General features: G+C 40.3%; 1 pseudogene; it reads left to right on the top strand.

Annotated features, from left to right (window-relative positions):
• Positions 1 to 21,039, top strand: part of LOC139629172 (contactin-associated protein-like 4) — a 102,567-nt pseudogene that overhangs the window by 7,925 nt on the left and 73,603 nt on the right.

The raw sequence follows: 21,039 nt of genomic DNA, 5'->3' as shown, positions 1-21,039 counted from the left end.
GACTTTTCTCCACACCTCATTTGGTTCAGTACTCTGCTGGTGCCAGGGGCAAGGTCTGGTGGAGGCTGTTTGTCAGAGGGAACTGAAGGAGCTCAAATACGTCCTGAGAGGTTTGATATTTGTGTTTCCTCACTCACCGTAACTCAGCATCTGTGCGGCTTGCACCACTTGATTCAGTGCTTAATGACAAGCACAAGCAAGGTGATTTATCCAGTCATGCTGACTGGTGAATACACATGGATCCTCTAGACCAGACTCAAACTTTTTCACATCAAGGTGACACAAATTAGACCATGAAGCCCCACATGATAAGGTTTTATCTCAGGGTCCCCCGACTGATAAGATTTTTTATTACAGAAAGTGTTTGAAAGCCATGACCAAGATATTCATACACTCTGTCATTGTGTTACTTATGGATGGAATTGTAACGAAAAGAAATTATTCCCTTTTTTGCTAGGGACCCTTGGGGGTCCTTGAGGGGGTTCCCAGACCCCACTTCAGAACCACTGGTCTAGACTTTCCAAATGTTTGGATCCAAATGGATCAAATTCTGATAATAATAAGAATGATTTTGAGTGGTTTTGATACTCAGAAAAAATGATTCACTGCTTTAAATCCACTCCTTTTCCAATGATTGTGTATGGGTAATATGCTTTATGGGCCAGTTTTTGTCATTTGATCAATGGGGAAGTTACAATACGATGCACAGCCACTACACCAAAATCATTTTACAGTCCAGCCCTGTTCTTTGAGACTCTGAGCTACAAAGAGGCATTGGTAACTTTTAGAGCCAACCCTTTGAACTCAAGCGAAGATGTTAATGTCTTTGCAACTGTAAATGAAGCCTTATAAATGAAAAACACTATGCTGTAGATTGCAGTTTTAGTCGCCATTCCTCCTCCTCCTCATCTCCAAATAATGTTGGTTGCCGGTTGTAGGCAAAGTTGAGAGCAAAGCCGGGTCGAGTTACGATGACGCACAGTTTATCATTTATTCATATAATGCCATCCTCCCTCGCAGGCTCTGCCGGGGCAGGAATGAAAGGGTTTTGGTCTAGTAAGTCATTAATCATATTACTCATCACACGCAGATGGAAGATAGATGGTTGCTTTCACTTTCCCAACTGTCATCTTCAGGTATTCAGTCTGCCTTGCTCTCCCCCCCCCCCCCCCTCTCTCTCTCAATCTCATCAGTCTTCCTTGAGGGTTTTATCTCTCCTCTGAGCTGATTTAGAGCCACTGGAGTGTGTGCTATAATCATACCCTAATGACAGATAATCTCAAGAACACTAAATGACTTTAATCCTAGCCTAATGACAGATAATACCACTCCAACTGTGTGTGTGTGTGTGTGTGTGCTGATTTGCATTTTTGCCCTCATCCCTGGGTGTTTACATGACAGTGGCTCACTGGTTCCCCTGAGCCCCAGTCTGGCCTCAAGCAGCGAAGTTTCATACCTGAAGCTAGTTATTAGTAGTCTGCTTGTTGTCTGCCTGTAGAGAGAGAAAGAAAGGCGTCCTGCCCTCCCTCAAAGTCAGCTGCTTAGTTTGAAAAGGCGTCAGATGTTTTACAGGTGAAACAGACGGTTGTGAAAGTTGAGGAGAAATTTATTCATATTCAGACAGGGTCAGATTTTTTTTTTTGTCACCTGCCCTCCATTCATCCTGTGATTACACTACAAAAGAAGCAAGTGATTGTGATTTCTTTATCTCAATCCAGTGTCTCTGCTAATTCCATCGAATTAAAGCCAGCACTGGGGGGTTACTCATACATTTGATGCTGAAGGGAGTTATTGAGATGCTGGAGGCTGAATGACAAAATCAGGGGTGTTATTATTCCTCCATTGAAGGTTTGTGGATGCCTTTAGACAATGTTGGTTATTTAAGATGGGGGAACTCCAGGGGAATATTAGGGGTGCTTGATTAAATATCAGAGCTCATGAAGAATCCCTCATCTCTTCCAGGATTAATCTGGTAAAGAAAATGCTGAGGACGGTGCAAATCTAGCAGCCTGTTTCAGATCTGGATGAGCCCTGTCTCATGGGAATGTATCACTTTTCAATGAGCTAGTTGTTTGCACTGAGGGGAACATAAGCCTGGGAATATAAACTATTTGGTGTGAATATTTGGCGAAAACAGTCCCTTATGATTCATGAGAGGGCAGCATCAGCGTAAGCCGGCATGAGGAAAAAGGAAGATAGCTGAGGGTAAATCTCCCTCCATATTTCTTCTTTAGTGTCATTTATGGAAATGTGTGCAGGCAAAGTGGAGCCATGAATGGGACCTGATGAAGTCAAGGTTACAGACCCAATGTGGAGCCACCAGCCATGAATCTGGGGTTATTAACCCAGGAACAGGTAGTTAAGTGAGGAGCTGACAGGGGACTGCAGTCCATCCATTTGATATTAGGACCTGCTGGACACTGTATTTGTTCAAGGCCGTCCCCAGAAGAAGTCTGGCTCCCAAAAAAACTGAGGTAATTTATCAGTGGAGCTGTCGTCATCACAGATGACTTGACGCTTAGAATTCTTGATCTGTGGAGGTCATGATACTCAGTCACTCTCACGTTGAGGGTTGATGTTGAGGGGTACATGTTCCCCACCATTTTCCTCTGTGGTTGTTTTCCCACTTGAGTAGATTTAGCTCAGTGCTGAGTTCAGACTTGTTCGCAATTGTGAGCAATTTACCAGTTTCTCATTGCTGAAAAGCCGGAATAATTTATACAACTGTTAGAAATAAAGAAAGCGAAGGCATGGACAAAGTCAATGACTCCATAACTCAACACTATATACAATGTTTTTCAACCCTCCTGCCAAGGACATGTATTCTGAACTATTCTGCAAAACCTCAGACAATGTTGACAGCTACAGTTAAAAAAAAAGATTCTAGTTTTAGTTAAAGGTCCCATTTTTTACACTTCTCCTGTGTTTTATTTAAAGGGTTGATATCCATAAAAAGATATATTTGTGGTTTTAAGAACCAAAAAACATCTCAGTGTAGTTTTACATCTCCTCTCTCAGGCTTCTCTCTGGAGCTCTAGTAACAACACACTCTGAGCCTCTCTTCTGATTGGCTGACTCTTTACTGAGTAATCCAATTAAATAAAGCAGATTTCAGGTAAACACTCAGAGAAACCAAATCCTGCAAGGTTGAATGTTGGGTTTAGATGCTGGGCTTGGGGCGTGGCTGAGGGGCAATGACTGTTTCATTGTGACATCACAAAGTTCCAGAAATCCTGACAGCTGGTTTTAAGGCTCAGTTTCTGAATACAGGCTGTGTGCATTTCTCTGTGGACTGAGGCTTTGATCCTTTCACAGTGTTAACGTAGAACCTAGACCTGCTGTATAATCAAAAAAGACATGGAAATCCATTAATACAAATCTGAACTAATTAAACCAATTCAACTAGTCAATATGTGCCCCTCCTTGACCATGTAATTTCTGGTCCTACTCATTGATATGTTGACATGTATCAATAAATATTAAAATGAACGTGCTTAGAAAACAGTACAGTAGAACAGTGATTTTTTTTTCTTTTGACAATTTCATATATTTTGTTATTTATGAACTACAGGTGAATTCCAGTTAGACTCAGCAGCCACACACAAATTCATTCCTCTGCTGCGACATTTTGGCATTGCCTTTACCCTTACACTAAAAATGATGAAGTACAGGCTCTACATCAAGCCAGAGAGAGACAGGTGGTGTCACTGAGCTCTTGAGACACGGTCTGCTGTGGGAATTTTAATGTCACATTTTCATATGTCTTCCCCACATTAGAATAAGTGTCACCTTGAAAATCTGGAAAGCGGCCCCTTAATATCGTGCTTATGAAGTGTGCATAATTCAAAATTTTTGCAAGGCTAATTGGCTGATATCTGTCTCCAGCATGAGCGCATCTACATTACTTCATACCTCACAGTCCAGGCTCTAACGTGGCCTCGTTACACACCAAAATAGATGCTGATCGCTGCTTATTGCTGTCACTGCTGTGTATATTTTTTTTATGAAGTCAGTGCTGCGTGACCACAGCTCTGCTGCCTGCTGCTCTGATATTCTGCAATGACTGCTGATGAGAAGAAGCAGCGCTGGTCAGTTTCTATTAGAGAGGAGGACAGAGCTGAGTCAGTGGCCATTAAAGACGGAGGGGTAAGGCTGAATTTCAACACAACGTGACAGACCTAAATCCGAGCCAAGAACTTTGATGTCAAACAGAGGTGAAGAGGAGGGAGGCTGAGGGTGAGACAGGTGAGGATGAGGAGGGTTGAATGTGGATAAGAAAAGGAACAAAGGGGAGGAAGAGCAGTGAAGGGGTATGAGAGGATAAAGTCTGTCTGGTCATAGTATTCCCCCGTGTTTCTCACAACTGCAGTGATATTTTCTACTGCCTCTCCTATTTTATCCCTCACTGGTTTTTTGCTGTTTGTGTATACGGGCCACCATCTGCTTTATGGATGCACCGCCTCACACCTCGGTGATGATTTGACTTCATGAGAGGAAGCAGGAGGCAGATGAGGAGGAGGAGGATAACAGAGAGGACAGCAGGTATATGAGATGAGAGAGAAGGAAGAAGGATGAGGACAGGAAAAGGGAGACAAGTAGGGGAAAGCTGGAAAAGCATAAATGTGATGTTAGGGAGAGTTGACAAGTCAACGGAGGTGAAAAAAGGAACAGGGAGTATAAGAAAAGAAGGCGCTGGAGGGATGAGGAAATAGTTTTGCTCTGAGGATTTAGCTGCGGCCTCCTGTCCGTTTCCCTGCAGTGACATTCTCAACGGCCTCAACAATTTCACCCCCTGCTGGCTTTTGAGTGTGTGTGTGCATTTATGTGTGTGGTGCGTTCACATGTTCTGTTCTTAGGTTTGCAGAGACCTGCAAGTCGTGGGTTTTTGCAAGACTGCACTGGTATTAATATTAAAAAAAAAAAAGATTCTACTGATACTTCACATTTGAAGGAACAGCCTCCAAACCTCTGTGTTTCTGAGGTTGTCAGTTCTCAGTTATACCTGCTTGTGGACGCTTACACTCGGATACCATGGACGCATAGTTGTTTTGATTCCACTTGGAGGACATGTTCCATACATGAACAGTAGATTGTCATCTACATATTCTGCACACGTGCATTACGAATCAAATCAAAATGACGACATACATGCAAGAAGGATTACATCACATTTCATTGTCTTTGTCCTCATTTTAAGGTGAATTGTGGAGATGAGGATAGTGAAAGAGCACCTGACACAGCCTCTCTTCAAACCCAGTAGAGTTCCAGCACAGTTGGTACTGTTGTAGAAAACTGGTGGGTATGCAGCCCTCCAATGATGAAATTTACATCGCATGGATCCTAATGGACTCTTGCATATGTGCGAATGTGTAAAGTGTAACCTCATCACTTAAACAAAGACTGAATAAAAGTTTTAAAGACTACAGTAAAGTGTCATGATATAGGATATTTGTTCTTTCTCCTGAGTGCATAAATTGAAGGTGCTAATAGGCTTCTCCTTTTTCAAGTTGTAGTCAACTTCTTGTGCTAAAAAACTGTAAAAGTCAAGGTTACATTTGGTCTCTGCATTCATGCCACCTTCATGTGCATGTCATACTATTGGTCACCACCACCTACGAGTGCTTCAAGGCTGACATCTTGCATACAAAACTTTATAAATCCTGATATAACAGAAAGTTGTTTTTCTGTTGTTATCAAATGAAATCAGACAGGAAAACCATCTGGTGAGTGACGTGAGTGTCATAAATCTTGCATTAATTAAGTGTCTACAAACCTTCAGTTATGTGTAAGCAAACGACCATTCAAGGTTGTTAAATCTAACTTAACAGCAAATCTCATATTTATTGCCATCTGGCTTGGTGCAGTGAAGTGTACCTGAGGGTCTGTCAGAAATGTGCTCTGTAATCACATCCTGCAGGGATGCTACAGTACTGAATACACAGAGATGCCACAGATCTGACACAGAAACTGTTTTAAAGTTTCTCTTTAAATGTAGCTTGGTTAGATAATTGTCAGGCCAACTTGCAAGGTTGCAATAATGCTGCCTCCGGTAAGTTTCATCAAGACTTACTGTCATACTGTATATCTCTTAAATTCAGCCTGTAGTTCAAGAGTGAGTCATATCACTCTTCTACTCGTCTACTGATGTTTAGATTTTTCGATGACATTATGTCCCATTTCAGTACATTAGTTAATGGGACACGAGTGCAGTGATTAGAGAGGTCATCTTTAAAAGGGTTCAACCATAATGTGCAAACATGGTGCCAACCAATGGCGACACAGTACAAGCTCCTCCCTCCTTTCATGCACATTACATAACTGTCATTTTTTTCTACTTATTCTTATTTATATATGGTTTTAAGGGCAGATAAATTTCATTGAATGTACAACTGTACTTTTTAAATACACATGACAACAAAACTTGAACTTGAATCTGCCAACTACATTTTGTACCTGACACTAAACCCTCCTGTAGCAAAGGCAAGAAAAAGAGACGATGTTCCTGTAAGGATGTATACTGTGTCATGTATCATCATGAACGCAGTAATGAAGAACAATTACAACTCATATGTGAGCAGATGTTGCTCCTCCTCAGGGAGCAGTGTGTAGCAGCAGGAGGTTTCCATATCTTGACTGGTCATACCACAATGGTGTGATAAATTTGAACCCAGTGTACCAAGAAACAAAAAATCGAATTTCTGTGCAGTGCATTGTCAACTTGGAGATAAAATACTTCAAGCTCCTGCAAAAGATTAAATTTTAGGCAGGCAGAGGACAAATGTGTGTAATACTGGTCTGCTACCCCACACCCAGCATGTTTCAGAGGACACAGTGGTGTGTCTCTTTGGTGTGATGAAGATAGTTTATCAGGTTTATGTGTTATCTGGTGTAAAGGTTGTGATCTTCTCCTTTTTTTTTTTTATTCATGTGAGCTGAAAGGGCTTCAGCCTATCTTCAGCTTGGTCAGTGCAAGATTTTCAAATTGCAAAGTTTTTTAAAGATCAGTCTGTGCTGAGATGGATGTGACCAACAAGCTGTGACAGGAGATTCACCACCACATCCTGTCATATTTGACCAGTGCACTAATTGGGGTCTGTATGCTTTTTTTTTACCCCAGCTACCCCCCTCACTTCGACTACTCTTGGAAGGTTCAATAGTTCAGGCCAAAAGTTTTGTGTTAACACTCATCTGGACAACTTTTAGAAAGGATAGAAACTCTTCTCTTGGTTAGTGAAGGAAATCTAAGAAGCCTTTGTGTTTCCCGCCTCAGGAAAGCTGAGCTGTGAGTGAGCGAGAGGCAGCAGAAGATGGAGAACATCACATTAGCTGCAGAGAAGTTTTTTAAAGAGCACTTATCTTGTAAAGTCTCCTTGGGGAGGATGGCTGTAAAGTGAAACTAAGTAGATGCTGCAAATGCAGCTCCTGTTGTGGTTTAGAGAAGGTGTGAAGAGGCTGCACACACACACACACACACACACACACACACACACACACACACACACACACACACACAGACTTGTACTTCCATCTTTGTGAGGACACTCATTGACATAATGCATTCCCTAGCCCCTTACCCTAACCTTAACCATCACAACTGAATGCCTAACCCTAACCCTGACCCTGACCTTAACCTAAACCTAATTCTAACCATAACTCTAAAACCAAGTCTTAACCCTCAAAATGTGATTTGAAGGTGTCTCAAAAAGTGAGGACCGGCCAAAATGTCCTCACGTTCCCAAAATGTCCTCACTCTGTTAGTAAAATACTTTTTTTGGTCCTTACTATGTAGCAAGTACAAGTACACACACACATACGCGCACGCACACACACACACACACACACACACACACAAATCAGATAAAGCCAGAGCTCCACTCTCCACTATGTCCTGTGGAGCTTTTCTAAAACTCAGATGTTACTGCAGCATCAGTGTAAATGTAGAGGTTGTAATGTCTCTTCAGTGATGTTGACAATAATGTGATCACTTTTTTTCTGTAAAAAGTAGTGTAAGGTATTGAAATTTTACAAATCTCAGTAACGTTGAGTTACTTTGGTGGATTGATGGAGGTTTTCATATGAGTTTTGGTCTCGGTGTGCCAACTGGTGTGAGATACATTAGCTTGGTGAAGGGGCTAAAGATGTTGGGAGGCGGTTAGTCTCTGAAAAGAGGAGAAATATGCTTTTAACTAACGCCACAGTTGTCTTTAAGAAGTTGTAACCAGTCTGTTAGCTAGCCACCAGCAAGTCTACACTCAGAGATCACCTGGATTTGTTTAGTTGGAGTTGGAGGGTGTGTGGACCCAGTGGGCCTTGTGAGGTGCTCTGTTCAGTCACCACGGCTAACGTTAGGCTAGCTGTTGACGGTCAGGAAGTACATCTAAAGTGCGGCTTGGCTGCATGTTTAAACCATAGTTTCTTGTCTTTTATTACTACGTGTTAAAGCAGATATAATCAACCTTTTGTAATAACACAACCGAATGACAATGTGAAAGGGGTCACGTGTAGTGTAGAAAATGATCACCCGGAACAGCTCTCCTCGGCTTTACAGAGCTTTGAGTTTCAGCTCATTGTTCAGCTGCTCAGACACAACTTTACTGTTATGGTTCACTCTCACCACTTTCACAGTGTCATTTTCGGCCGCAGCAGGCAGCTGTTCTCAATGAAAACGCTCAGAAACCCACTGTGCAGTCCCTGCTCAGCTGCAAATGGCAGACAGACACTGTTAGCGACTAGCTGCTGAACATATGGAGCATTTAGCAGCTAAAGAGCCAGATATTTCCCTCAGGAGTTGGTCGACATCAAAACCAGAGTTCAGAGAGAATGAACATTGGACTTACATTCATCAGGTGGCCAGAAACGTGACCCAAAATGAATGCTAATGTTGCTCCATAACGGCTTGATGTGTAAACAGGTTAAAGTACAGAGTATGTGACATGTGATTGTGCAGGATCTGGAGTTGTTTAACTCCACTAAGTAATGCCAACAAGTAATGTAACTAATTACTTTTACTGTTGAGCAAGTAGTAAAGTACTGTAATTAAATATTAGTCATATGTAATGAGTATTTTATTATATTTTTCAAGTAACTGCTTTTTAGTAGTACAGGTGTATCGAAGCGTGTGGGCGTGGTCTTTATTGTCTTTTATGGGTTCGTTTGTGTCTCCACCCTCTGTGCTGTCGTTGTCATTGCTCTGCAGTGCCACTAGTGGTTTAAACTGTCATATCATGTGTTTTGCAAGGTTTTCTTTCTAAAATGTCACTTCAGAAAACTTAAAAAATAGACACCACTGGTAGTTTGTTTTAATTAGCTTTAAATGAGCTTTCTCTTTTGATAATTAGAAGTGGGACAAGGTTATTATACCACCATCAAACATTGGGTAGGAGGTTGAGGTATACACACTGATTTTGACAGTGGAAACCAGGGTTTGCATCCTGTCCACCAACAGTTACCACTGGTTGTTTTTAACCATGAGCACCATTTTTGTGTAACCTCAGCTGTAGAGGTGGCAGATAAGCACCAACCTCTGGGGCTGAAAAATTAAACCTCTTTGTTCATTTTTGGATTAGCCAGAGCCCGAGTTAGGCAAAGTCAAGCACTGTAAAGATGGCGACGGTGGAGCAGCCCACTCTGAGCTTTAAAGGTGCTCTGCAGAAACCTACGCCCATCTCTAATACAGTCTGTGGTGGCAGATCACAACAGTTCTTCTGTTACAGTAAAGCAAACAACACACATTGAGTAAGGGACTGTGCAGGAAAAGTAATGTGCTTGAATTATATAATACTGTAATATTATATTAATTATATAATTTGTGTCTGCATTATAACTCTCTCAGCTGAATTGTTGCTGGGTTTTTTTTTCCCATTTTATGAGTCCCCAGGGTCCCATTATATTTAATGCCTCTTTTTTGAAAGAAATTAATTTTACTAAGCTGCCTGGATGATTTGAATATTTTTGTGTATTTTGCTTGAATGACAGAAACAAATGACCTTTTTTTCTGTGGACATGTGTTGATATTTTCTACTTAGATGTAATATATTCAAATCATTTACTTAGTGCTGGTGGATTAGTAGATATTTTGATACATATCTCCTCCTGAAGCCATTAGTACGAGTGATGTAGCCTGCAGCATTCCTCCCGAATCTGCATAATTCTGCTAATATATTTCACAGTGAATGTTTCTGGGCAGTGTTTGAACTGAGCTGTGGGGAAAGTCTTGTTTCTCTGTGTTGATGTGAGTTAAACCTGGCAGTTTAAAGATGAAGAGATTTTTAAATGCTGCCGTGATGTGGCTCATCGTTGTTATGATCACTTCATTCGGTTGATGTCTGTCTCCCACTCAGCCACCAACATCACTGCTCAGTGAGATGAGCCCCGGTGAGAAGGATGATTGTTCTCTCTGTTCAAAGGCAGCAGTACATTGGTGTTATGCTGATTGGTGTTAGGATGTTAGGATGCTGTTTGTACAGACTGTCCACTGTACATGCATTAATGTGCATTTGGTGCGGAAAGGAGAAATGTTGGTTCATGACAAATAAATGATGGTGTGCTGGCATCATGAGTGACTGGACCAATCCAGACCGGGTCAGTTAGTGTTAAGATGTGTTATGTTCAAATGTTTAAAGCTCTTTTAAACACTCTTGTTTAGCTTGAACAGCCCTCTGGACAAATTCAAATTAAGGCAGTTGAACCCAGATGCACACCCCTGTCCCATTTCAGAGCCAGACTTGTTTGAAGTGCAAGTTTAGCAAGACACAGCAGATGTATTCAAGTGGCATTGCCTTGTAGTTTTGGATGAAGTACCACCAGGCAAATTCATAGATTTTCAACTCCTTTTTTGGAGGGGGGTCTACAAGACAGAATTACTCCGTTTTATCTGGAAAAAAGCAAATAACCACTGTTGCATATGCATTTATATGGAAATATGAAACAGGTGGAAACAGCTATGGTGCTGATCAAAAAGCTCTGCTTCCCAACGCTTTTAAAGTTCACTTTTAACACATTATATTAGAGCCTTCCTGTTCTGTTACATTCTGCCTCTACAGTGTAGAACTTTGCACATAAGAGTGAAAATTAGACTGTGTAAAATGTGAGTGTGAAAGCCATTTTACATGCACCTGTTGTATTTTGCCAGCTTCAGTGAACTCAGTCACTGAGGCTGGCAAAATGCACAGATTTACTCATCTCCAACAATAATTAGAATTTGCAAAGAGCAGTGTACAAAACATTCAGCCAGTGGCTTGCCAATTTTAGTGGGTGCTTAAAATGAAAAAGTAGGTGGCAAGTACCTTGATGGCAAACCAAAAATAAACATGTCTATTATCTGGTTTGTGTGCTCTCTGCAAAACAGTGTCTCTGTTTGACAAAGATTGTTTGCAAGGGAAGATACTCCACTCCAACCCCAACAGAGACAGATGTTTTTCAGAACCGCTGTGCCCAGCCAAACTTTAATCATGTCAAAGGTTTAAGGTTATAGATTTAATATTTCTGTTATTTCAATGTGTTAATTACATATTTAAAAACATTTAGGTACATACTTTACTTAGGTTAAAGGCTGGGGGCGATGTTTTGCTTATTGTACACGAGGTTAAGTCTTTGAAAATGAAATGTTGAATCCTGTTTTCATTTCCATTTTCAGATTGTTAGAAAATTGCATCTTCATTTCAATTGAGTCTTGAATAATGCTTGGATATCAATAAATAAATTAGATTACATTGTTTATATTGGATTTAAATTTTCAAATTTGAATTAACGTTCGAATATTGTCCACTGCACAGTGGGGCAGTACTTCGAAATTAAATGTTAATATGGTTGTGGAATGTGAAAATGTGAATGCAAATGTGAAATGTGAAAATAAAAATACAAATGGAATTATTGCATTTTTATTTTAATAATTACTCAAATAATTCTACTCTGGAATTACATTTTCATTTTTAAGTTTACATTATCATTTTAATATAGTCCCCTACAGGCTTCCATATCAGAGATTAACTTAATGCTAAAAATCAACATTAATAAGTAGTAGTAAGTTAGTAACTCTAACCCAACATGGGGAAATGTTGCTTTAAAACTGGTCTATTTTCCATAACTGGCAAAAATTGGGGTAAAAAATGGTTAAATAGTGCTTTATGTGAGACCAGGAAAATATTTGGTTTGGCGAGTGACTACAAAGTCTATCATCCAGTGTGTTGTCCTTTGTATTAGTTTAGCCCTATAACCCTTACCTGGGGTATGTTTTATGTTCACATTGTAACATCTTACAATATGTTAAATCCCTCCGCTTGTTTCAATTTATATCCAGAATTAGCTGCAGTAAATGACTGAATGAGGTATTTGAAGTTGCCCTGTGGCTGTACTGTGGCTGGTAGGTGCCATATGCTGGTCTGCTTCCTGATTGGATCCTCTCATCCTTTGCTATTAATTACATGTCCAAACAGTGCTAACTAAACCAGGAGGGGAGAGCTCCTGCCATGTCCTTACCTTCAGGGTATTAGTTAGCACAGTGCAGTGCTCTGCATTTCAATTAATCAATTAACTAGTCGGGCCACAGGCAGATTTAGAACAGAAACTGGCTCCTGTTGAATAATTCAGCAGTTTTAATCAGCTTGTTGTATCTGTCACGGTCAGAATATAAATCCAACATAGTGTAGATATAAAAACTCAAAGAGAACAGCTGTTATTTTTGGTTTAGTGTATCTTCAAAGCTGATGTCACAGATTCTTCAACAATGTCATTTTCCATGGATTAGCTCTGTCTTTCATTTAGTTAGATAAACTACTCACTGTGAATATGTTGAAAAATGACAGTTTGACATGATTAAAGTTAGACTTGGAAAATTTTTACTTTGTATTTGATTTTGTGGCAAATTGTAACAAAACTGAAAACTTTTAAGGCCCCTTTACACAAGCAATAACTCTGCAATGGTTTTCATTGAAATCAATTTGTTCCAGTGGATTTGCCACAATCAGAGGATTAGGTCACAGTGGGGAACTACATTTTTGACATAAATTGGTGCCGTTGATCAACAGCAAACTGTCATGAAAGTGTAAATGTTTTAGGGAAGCTGGAGAGTCCAACGTGGAGCTTCCCTGCAACCTCCACTTTTCAATTTTAATACATTTTGTATCTGTGTGTCTGCAAGGGTCCGTGTGGACCCCGTATCCAGACCTTGGAGTCCTACCTTGAAGAGAGGTTGTGTGAAGAGATCAGTGTTGCCCACATTTAGTATTTTTCTCCTAAACCATACAAAAACAACCAAATGCTGTTTTTTTTTTTTTTTTTTTGCCATCCTGATTTTCTCATGTTCCACATCTTGATTTTTATAGAGGGACACAAACAATGTTGTGGTGCATTACAACCACCAACTCGGATGGGGTGTGGATTGGGAAACGCCTCAGACCCGAAATGTAGGATCACCAGAACTGTGTGCATGTTCGCAACACCAGAGAAAAGTCTGTATAAATTTTATATTTTAAATTCGTAATATCATATAGGGCTGAAACAATTAGTTGATCAATGGATCAGTCGATCAACAGCAATCACCTAAGTCATTTTCTCAGGAAAAAATGCTAAATGTTGACTGAGAGAATTTTCTACCTTTCCTCTGTTATATCATTGCGTACTGAATATCTGTGGGTTATGACTATAGATTGGACAAAAGTTATTTGAAGACATCAACCTGGCCTCTGTTTCATTTTTTGCTGTTTTCCAACATTTTACAGACAAAATTATTCATAGTAAAAACCAATCAACAGATGAATTGGTAATGGAAATATTCATCAGTTGCAGCCACATTAAATATGGGGTAAAAATTGAATGTTTTCCTGCAGCTTGAACTCAAAAGTGTAAATCAGCTTGTTAAGACGCCCCCATTGTGCTACAACAAACTGCAAACACACAAACACACAAACACACAAACGCTATTTTCATATTTCTGACACTTTCAGTAGTAGAGTAATCTCTTTGGGTCAAACTGGAGGTAGAAGTTGTGCAGATTAGTAAAATGAACATTGACAGTTTTTGCATGAGGATGATTGTTAGTGCTCAGGAGAAAAAACCACCATCGCTGGAGCCTCATTATCCCGCTCACTGCGATGTGCTCTGAATGGGTAAATAAGTCGGCCCGGCTCACACTGAGAAGCACTGAACTCTGGGTCTGTGGGGCTTATAGAGCTCTGAAGTGCAGGACCTCCTGTTCTCCGCTGTTTGTTGAGGTGATGGATGGAGCTCATCAGTATTCAGGGTCTCCAGTGTGGACACTTTGTTTTTCAGCAAAACAGTAAAGCAGTGGACAATGCAGGTGAATGAGCTGTGGCCTCCCTCCCTGTCTCTCCTGTGCCAAGTATTAGTCTACCTATCATGTCAGCAGTGATTAATCGTGCTCGACACTGCCAAGGCCTCAACACTCCTGAGATTTAAAAAAAAAAAAAAAAAAAAAAAAAATCTTTTGAGACTTTTCAGTGCTGTCAGATTCACAGTTTATTCACCTCAAATGATAAAACTGACACCGTGTGGATGGACGGATGGGCTGCATGAGAGAGGTCTGACTCTTTACTCCCCCTAAATCCTCCTCAGGTACCAGAAACGATTAAACATTCATTTGATGGGAGGATATTTCATTGAGATGAAAAGCCATATCCCATTACTCAGATGTCAGCATAATGGCTCCCTGCTCTTGTCGAAGGAGATGTGCATCACACTGGGAATTCCCCTCTTATTTTTTCACCTGGAAGGAAAGAGCTGAGGCTTTTGGGGCCGTGTTATTTCTGAGTGCAGATTCAAAGCAGCAGAGTCACTCTCTATATTGTATTAAAATCATCTTTTCTCACATATTCTCCTCCATCTTTTTTCAGCTCTGAAATGCTCACACCATTACCCACTCACACTATTCTCCACAATAATGTCAGATAAATGTTTTTTTCTTATCTGCTGTAAGTGTTATTTGTTCGTGACACAAAGTGATGCTACTGATTCAGAAATGTCAACTGTTTCTTCTTTAAACCAAGATGCTTAAATTTAAATGTCATGAGAAAACTGTTATTTTGTGGATTCACCTTCAGTCAGACATTGATGCTGACAGAAAGAGAAAGGAGGTGCGTTTGTTTCTGAGCAGTTTGTAAAGGAAGGTGCAGTAGTTTAATATTCAGGAAGGCTCTCTCATCCAGGGTCAGTGTTGAGGTTCAGCAGCTGCAGAGTCCAACAGGTATTCAACATTTAGCTCCATTTTCCTCTGAGCTGTCTGTGTTTGTGCTCCGCTGGTCACACTGACGGCAGCGTCCTCTCTTAAATGCCAAACCTCCGCTGAGCAAAACCGGCCCGGTGTTTTTAATCTGCGGGTTCTTTCCCTCTCTTTCTGAGTCGAGTGTTACCTCAGCGAGGTTGCGCTCTCACCACACATTATCTCCTCAGGGATTACAGCACTCAGCACTGGAGAGCCATGCCTCTCATTTCACCTCTTCAGACGACTGTAATTCACCTGCTTTTCACGCTGAGGGCTCCCCCACCATCCACAGTAACAAGTGTCTCTCAGGCCACAGCCTGCAATGATAAAGATGATCGAATTACTTAATTATTGAGGACTGACTGTTTGACTGTACATCTGAGTACTGAGTCATAACTGCTGTAACAAACTGCTCTAAATAGAGTTTAAACTTAATACCAGGTAATTTCATCATCAAAGAGAAACTACCCTATTTATAGACATTTAATTTAATATTTACAGACCTGTAATGACCATACAGATTATACTCTCGCTGATTGTGACCAAAGGATGATGTCCTGAAATGTGATTGAGTCACAGTCCACTTGCTTCCCCAACCTTAACCCACACTGTCCTTTAAGCCAAACCATGATTTCTCTAACCCTATCCAAGGTGCTTTTTTGTGGACAAACCATAGTCTGTCAGATCAGAGAAAAGCTTTATTTTTTTTATTCGAGATTTGTAAAGGCTCCTTGTCTGCAGAAGGGACATCAGCCGGGGTTTTTCAGTCTCATGTGTATGCGACATAATGGATGAGCTTCTGTTTTAGAGCAGTACAACATGTCTACAAAAACTGTAAAACAGCTCGTGTTTCACATGCACTTTTTGCAGATTTCTATTTTTCAAGTCTTTTTTTTCCCATTTTATGTGTTGGACACGCAGCACTGTGCCTGAACACGTTCTCTGTAGACACTGATGCAGGACTGGAGCAGCTGATGTGCTGCTTTCACCTTTCTTGCTTATCTGTTGCATTGGAGGAATGTAAAAAGAACAAAAATCTGATTGGACCCTGTAAGCCCACAGCTGGGCACCACTGTTATATTGATTGTAGGTTGTGACGTCAACCTAATTTTCGTTTCAAACCAAAATTTAACATCTGTCCGACATTAGAGCTGATTGTCCATCGTCTTTCTTTACCTTGTATTGACCTCCTACTTCCTATGTTTCAAAAGTTGCGAACCAATAAAGTGTTAAGGGAAATTTAGACTCCATTATGTAGTTTTTGTAGCTATAATCAGTTATAATTTAGTTCAACAAGTGTCTGATTTGTTTATCCTAATGAGGTATCGCAACATATTCTTTTTGCTTTTAATGCCACAGAATTAAATAGTTTAGTTCTGCTGTGAAATCTGTGTCATTCACTTGTGTAAATGGAGTGTTATTGCTCTTTAAAAAGTGAAATCATCAGGCTGTGGAGGAAACTGAGAGGCAGATGAAGACCTTGAGTTGTTGAGGTGAAGTGCTCTAATGTTGACAGAGTGAACGAAGCTGAAGCCTTGTTGTTAGAGCTGTGGGCCGGGATCGGACCGCAGTGTGAATCACAGTAATAGGCTCTTGTCTCAGCGGTGAAGAACAACATCCATTAACAGAGAGGCTGCAGATGGAGGCAGCGTTAGTTTGGCTTTAGCTTACAGTGTGGAGCTCGAGAGGAAAAACTATGAATATTTATTGAGCTGATGTTCATGAATCTGTGTATTTCTGTGTGAGATATAATTACACTGTTCACACCTCAGAACATCTCATAAAACAAACATTCATTTCTACTGTGACTTTTACTGTTTAGTGTATTTTATCAGTCCAATGTAAATTTAACAAACAAATGAAATACCTGCAGCAAGAGCAAAGAGTCGCATTCTAGCAATAATTTATGCCATATGGACATATTTATGGTTTCTTGGTGGAGGCGCCAATTAAAACAAGGTATATTACTGTTAATATTGCAGTGTGTGTAATATGTAATGGGTTTTTTGCAGTCAATCATCCATAAATCATTAAAGTGTGTTAACATGCAGGTTTCCTCTGACAACACTGATCCCTCTCCGTCAGTATCCAGCCTGCAATGAGCCAGTCAGGACGCCATTCATCTCCACTACATGACATATTTATCCATCTAGGCAGAATTACATAATTAATTCATCATTAATTCATATATTATTACACTGTTCATTCATCTAATATGGTGCCATTACAGCTGAAAGACCTGTTTCCACCTGGGGAACAATAAGCTTCCTTGTCAAAGATTAGACTCCGCTCTGCCACTCATGTCAGAGACTTGATCGGAGTGATGGTGAAACTGTTGTCACATGAAATTTTCATTTTGGTGCTTTCTTTCTATTTGTTATATGATGATTTTAAAAATCCTTTCAGAACGCCACTGGGTAAACTCTAAAATGTACAGAGCTCAAGTTAAAAGCAGTGCTGTGTTTCTTTGCTTCTGAAAGGCTTGGATAATTTGGAGATACATCCCACAGCATCAGTGAGCTCCCATCCTGCTGTTTTTACCAATGCAACAGTTTTTGACTCAGAGTAAGAGATGGAGAATAATCCATCTCCCGCTGTGTCTGATATGGTGATATCCTCAGTGTGCTTTTTACTGTTGATCTCTGCTCTGAACCAGCCAGCTCTGGCTGTCGCCTGTGTGGAAGCATTATGTTTCAGATTGTCTGTATGTCTTTGTGACCTCACAAAACAAGCTTTTGGCCTTACTTCACAAATGGATATTCTATGATAAAATTCAACATAAATGTCATTAGCTGTGTCCCAATTCAATCCAGTTCCTAGATGCGGCCTATGAAGGTTTGGCCCTTTGCAGCTGTTGTGAACCGTGAGGGCTAAACTGAATAAGACAGTCTGGTCTGTGGAGGATTCTTACTTTCACCAGCTGTGCCGGCCCTTAATGTTGCTTTGCACGGCTTTCTTCGCCAAGCAACTTTGACAACAGGGAACTTTTTTTTCACAGAAAAAGTGTTAGTTTAGTTTGCTTTTCTTACTGGCATGCAATGAAACTTGGCATAGGTTGAGCTACAATGGATCCACTCATTGGATCCTTTGTTGCCTGGGAAAAGGCTGCATTTCTCAGCCACACTCGAAGGAGCCTTTGAAATGGGACAGCCTACTCCAACCACTGTGATGCAATCAGTCTTCAAATGCAGCCTCCGAAGGTTGTAGCCCCTAAATTTGGACACAGTTATTTTGTATGCACATGGTCGTAGGTCGACTTCAATGTGACATTATAATGTTCTGCAAAAACTTCTGGCTGTTATTCAATGCTGTGACTCAGGAAAGGGAGATATCCTGCAACTTGGCTGCTTGGCGGAGGCAAACAGCCAAAAGGCGGTAATTCTGGACGCTTCTATCCAACTGCTTTTATGATTTTGGACAAAAATGTTTTGTCATGTGAGGAGGAGATGCCCCTGTATCAACCTGCTGTTGGGAACTTCTTACTGCTCACTGTGGAACTGAAATGTGAAGTCTAAAGTCTGTTTTCACTTAGCTGACATTAAACCAGCAGCTCAATGATTCAACTCCACTTCTCCTTATCCACTCAATGGTGTTTATCAAGGATAAAAAAATAAAAATAAAAAATAAAAAAATAAAAAAAAAGTGATGCTTCTACTAAATAATTTCTGGTATGCTGCGTCTCTCAACCTTTAAGTGCTGCATCACTCACTTTAAGTGTTGCAGTTTTTCTGTTCAACTCAGCTTTTAAGTTTTGTTGCTTTCACCGCCTCAGACTTTTTCTCAATACAGAGATTCTCTGATCTTACCCTCATCTAAATATTTAGTTTCATCTATAAAATGTGGAAAACTGGAAAACGGAAAGGGCTGGAATATGAATTATTGATAGTCCATAGTAAATAATGAATGTTAACATGTAAGAAACCATGGGAATATATAGTATTTCTGAGAGCTGGAGAAAGTGACCAAAACATGTTACTGTTGATGAAAACCTCGTATTTCCATAATCTAAACTTTACTGGAACTTATATGGAGCAGAGACACCATACACAAATGCTTCAGTTCCCCACATAGTTTTGAAATATTGATGGTTTGTCAGGTGTAGTGAGGACAGGTTTTTCAATCTTGTAAACTTTTTGGTTACAAAAACAACTTTTTCAGTCTTTTCCTGTCACTTTAGTAAAATTAAATTGCCAAAAATTTGATTTTCAAACAGATTAGTTCTTAATCAAGTTTTTATCCCTAACCATATATGTTTTGTTTCTGCTTTGTGATTGGTTGACAGAGGTTTGCGACAGCCCGTTGGTGTCCACTCTGCCACCTTCATCCTTCAGAAGCTCCTCCCAGCTGTCCCCCAGCCACGCGCCGGGCTTCGCCAAACTCAACAGGAGAGAAGGTGAGGAGCTGCTGACACTGACTGGATGAATTATAGACTCTGTAATGTGGTGTTCAATGAGTCGGACCTTTGCACTGGATCTGACGAGAATGTACAGCTGAAGAAAGAGAGAGCGAGGGAGAGAGACAGACAGACAGACAGACAGACAGATGACAGAATTAAGTATAAACAGGTTGAGCAGTGTGTATTGCAGTTATATTATAGTAACCTAGCAACTTGTCAGTTTTGAAATGAAATCTAGTCTTATGTTTTAGCTAATTTTTTATCATACACATTTTATATTTACCTCCAGCGACAGCCAGGGCCGGAGGCATTGTGTTTTTGGGTTGTCCATCCAATTCTCCTGAACACCACGAGTGAACTTCTTCAAATTTGACACAAACATTCATTTGGACTCAAGAATGAACTGATTAAAATTTGGTGGTCAAAAGGTCAAAGTCACGGTGACCTCACAAAAGGTTTTTGGCCATTCCTCACAAATTTATATGCTAATTATGAACACAAATCTCCAATGGGATAAAATGATGAAGTGATGACATTTTATAACCAAATGGTCAAAGCTCAACTTCACTCTGTCATCATGTTTTCTGTAAAAACACAGATTGCGACCACATTTGCTGCTACTTGGCTAGATGGCAGAGGCAAACAATCATGAGGTGGTAATTCTAGTGTTTGTGTGCAACAGTCTTTATCCTGGGGACCTCGAGCTGGCAGGGACTGTTGCTATTGTTTTAGAAAGTCATGCAAGCAGCTAAATGTTGATTAATGGAGATGTCAAATACATCTTTATGTGATGATTTTTATACAGCTCAGTGCAGGACAGACTTTATTAAGCTCAGAGCACAAAGCACAATGAATAGAAGTTTTTAGTGGAGTCACAAAAGGTGTACAAGTAACTCACAGGTGACTAATTTAGAGGGAGACAGAGGATCAGAATAATTTCTGAGAAACAAGACAATCTAAAAGAGAACCAGCAATCATTGTTTTGTCCCATCTTTACTCTCTATAGGTGCTGTTTGTATTGAGGGTTTATGCCAGATGGATAAATGTGAAAGGTGTTTGTTCATCCAGCATGAAAACCCAGCAGAGAGTCCTGTGCTGGATGCTGATGTGAGGCTTTATCCTGACATCAAAGCCCAGAATCAGCTGGGAGGGCGAGACGGGTCTAATCTGGATCTGAATGATTTTCATCACATGGGAAACTGAAGGAAGCTGAACCTGCTCATCTGATCAATTAATGCTGCCTAAAATTCAATAGTGTCATTATCACCGTGACACAGCTTTACCCGACTTAACCATTGCTTTGCTAGTATAACATTCAAACAGATGTTGGTAAACTGGATTTAGATGCTTCAGACTGCCTGTGTTCAGATTTACTTCCATTCAATAATAACTATTACGTACAATTATGTCAAGATGAGAAAATGCA

Source organism: Trachinotus anak, unplaced genomic scaffold (assembly GCF_046630095.1).
Source record: "Trachinotus anak isolate AG129_WGS33_773 ecotype Australia unplaced genomic scaffold, CSIRO_AGI_Tana_v1 ptg000012l, whole genome shotgun sequence".
In the NCBI taxonomy this organism is placed as follows: domain Eukaryota; kingdom Metazoa; phylum Chordata; class Actinopteri; order Carangiformes; family Carangidae; genus Trachinotus; species Trachinotus anak.
This window is presented reverse-complemented; position numbering and strand designations above follow the sequence as displayed.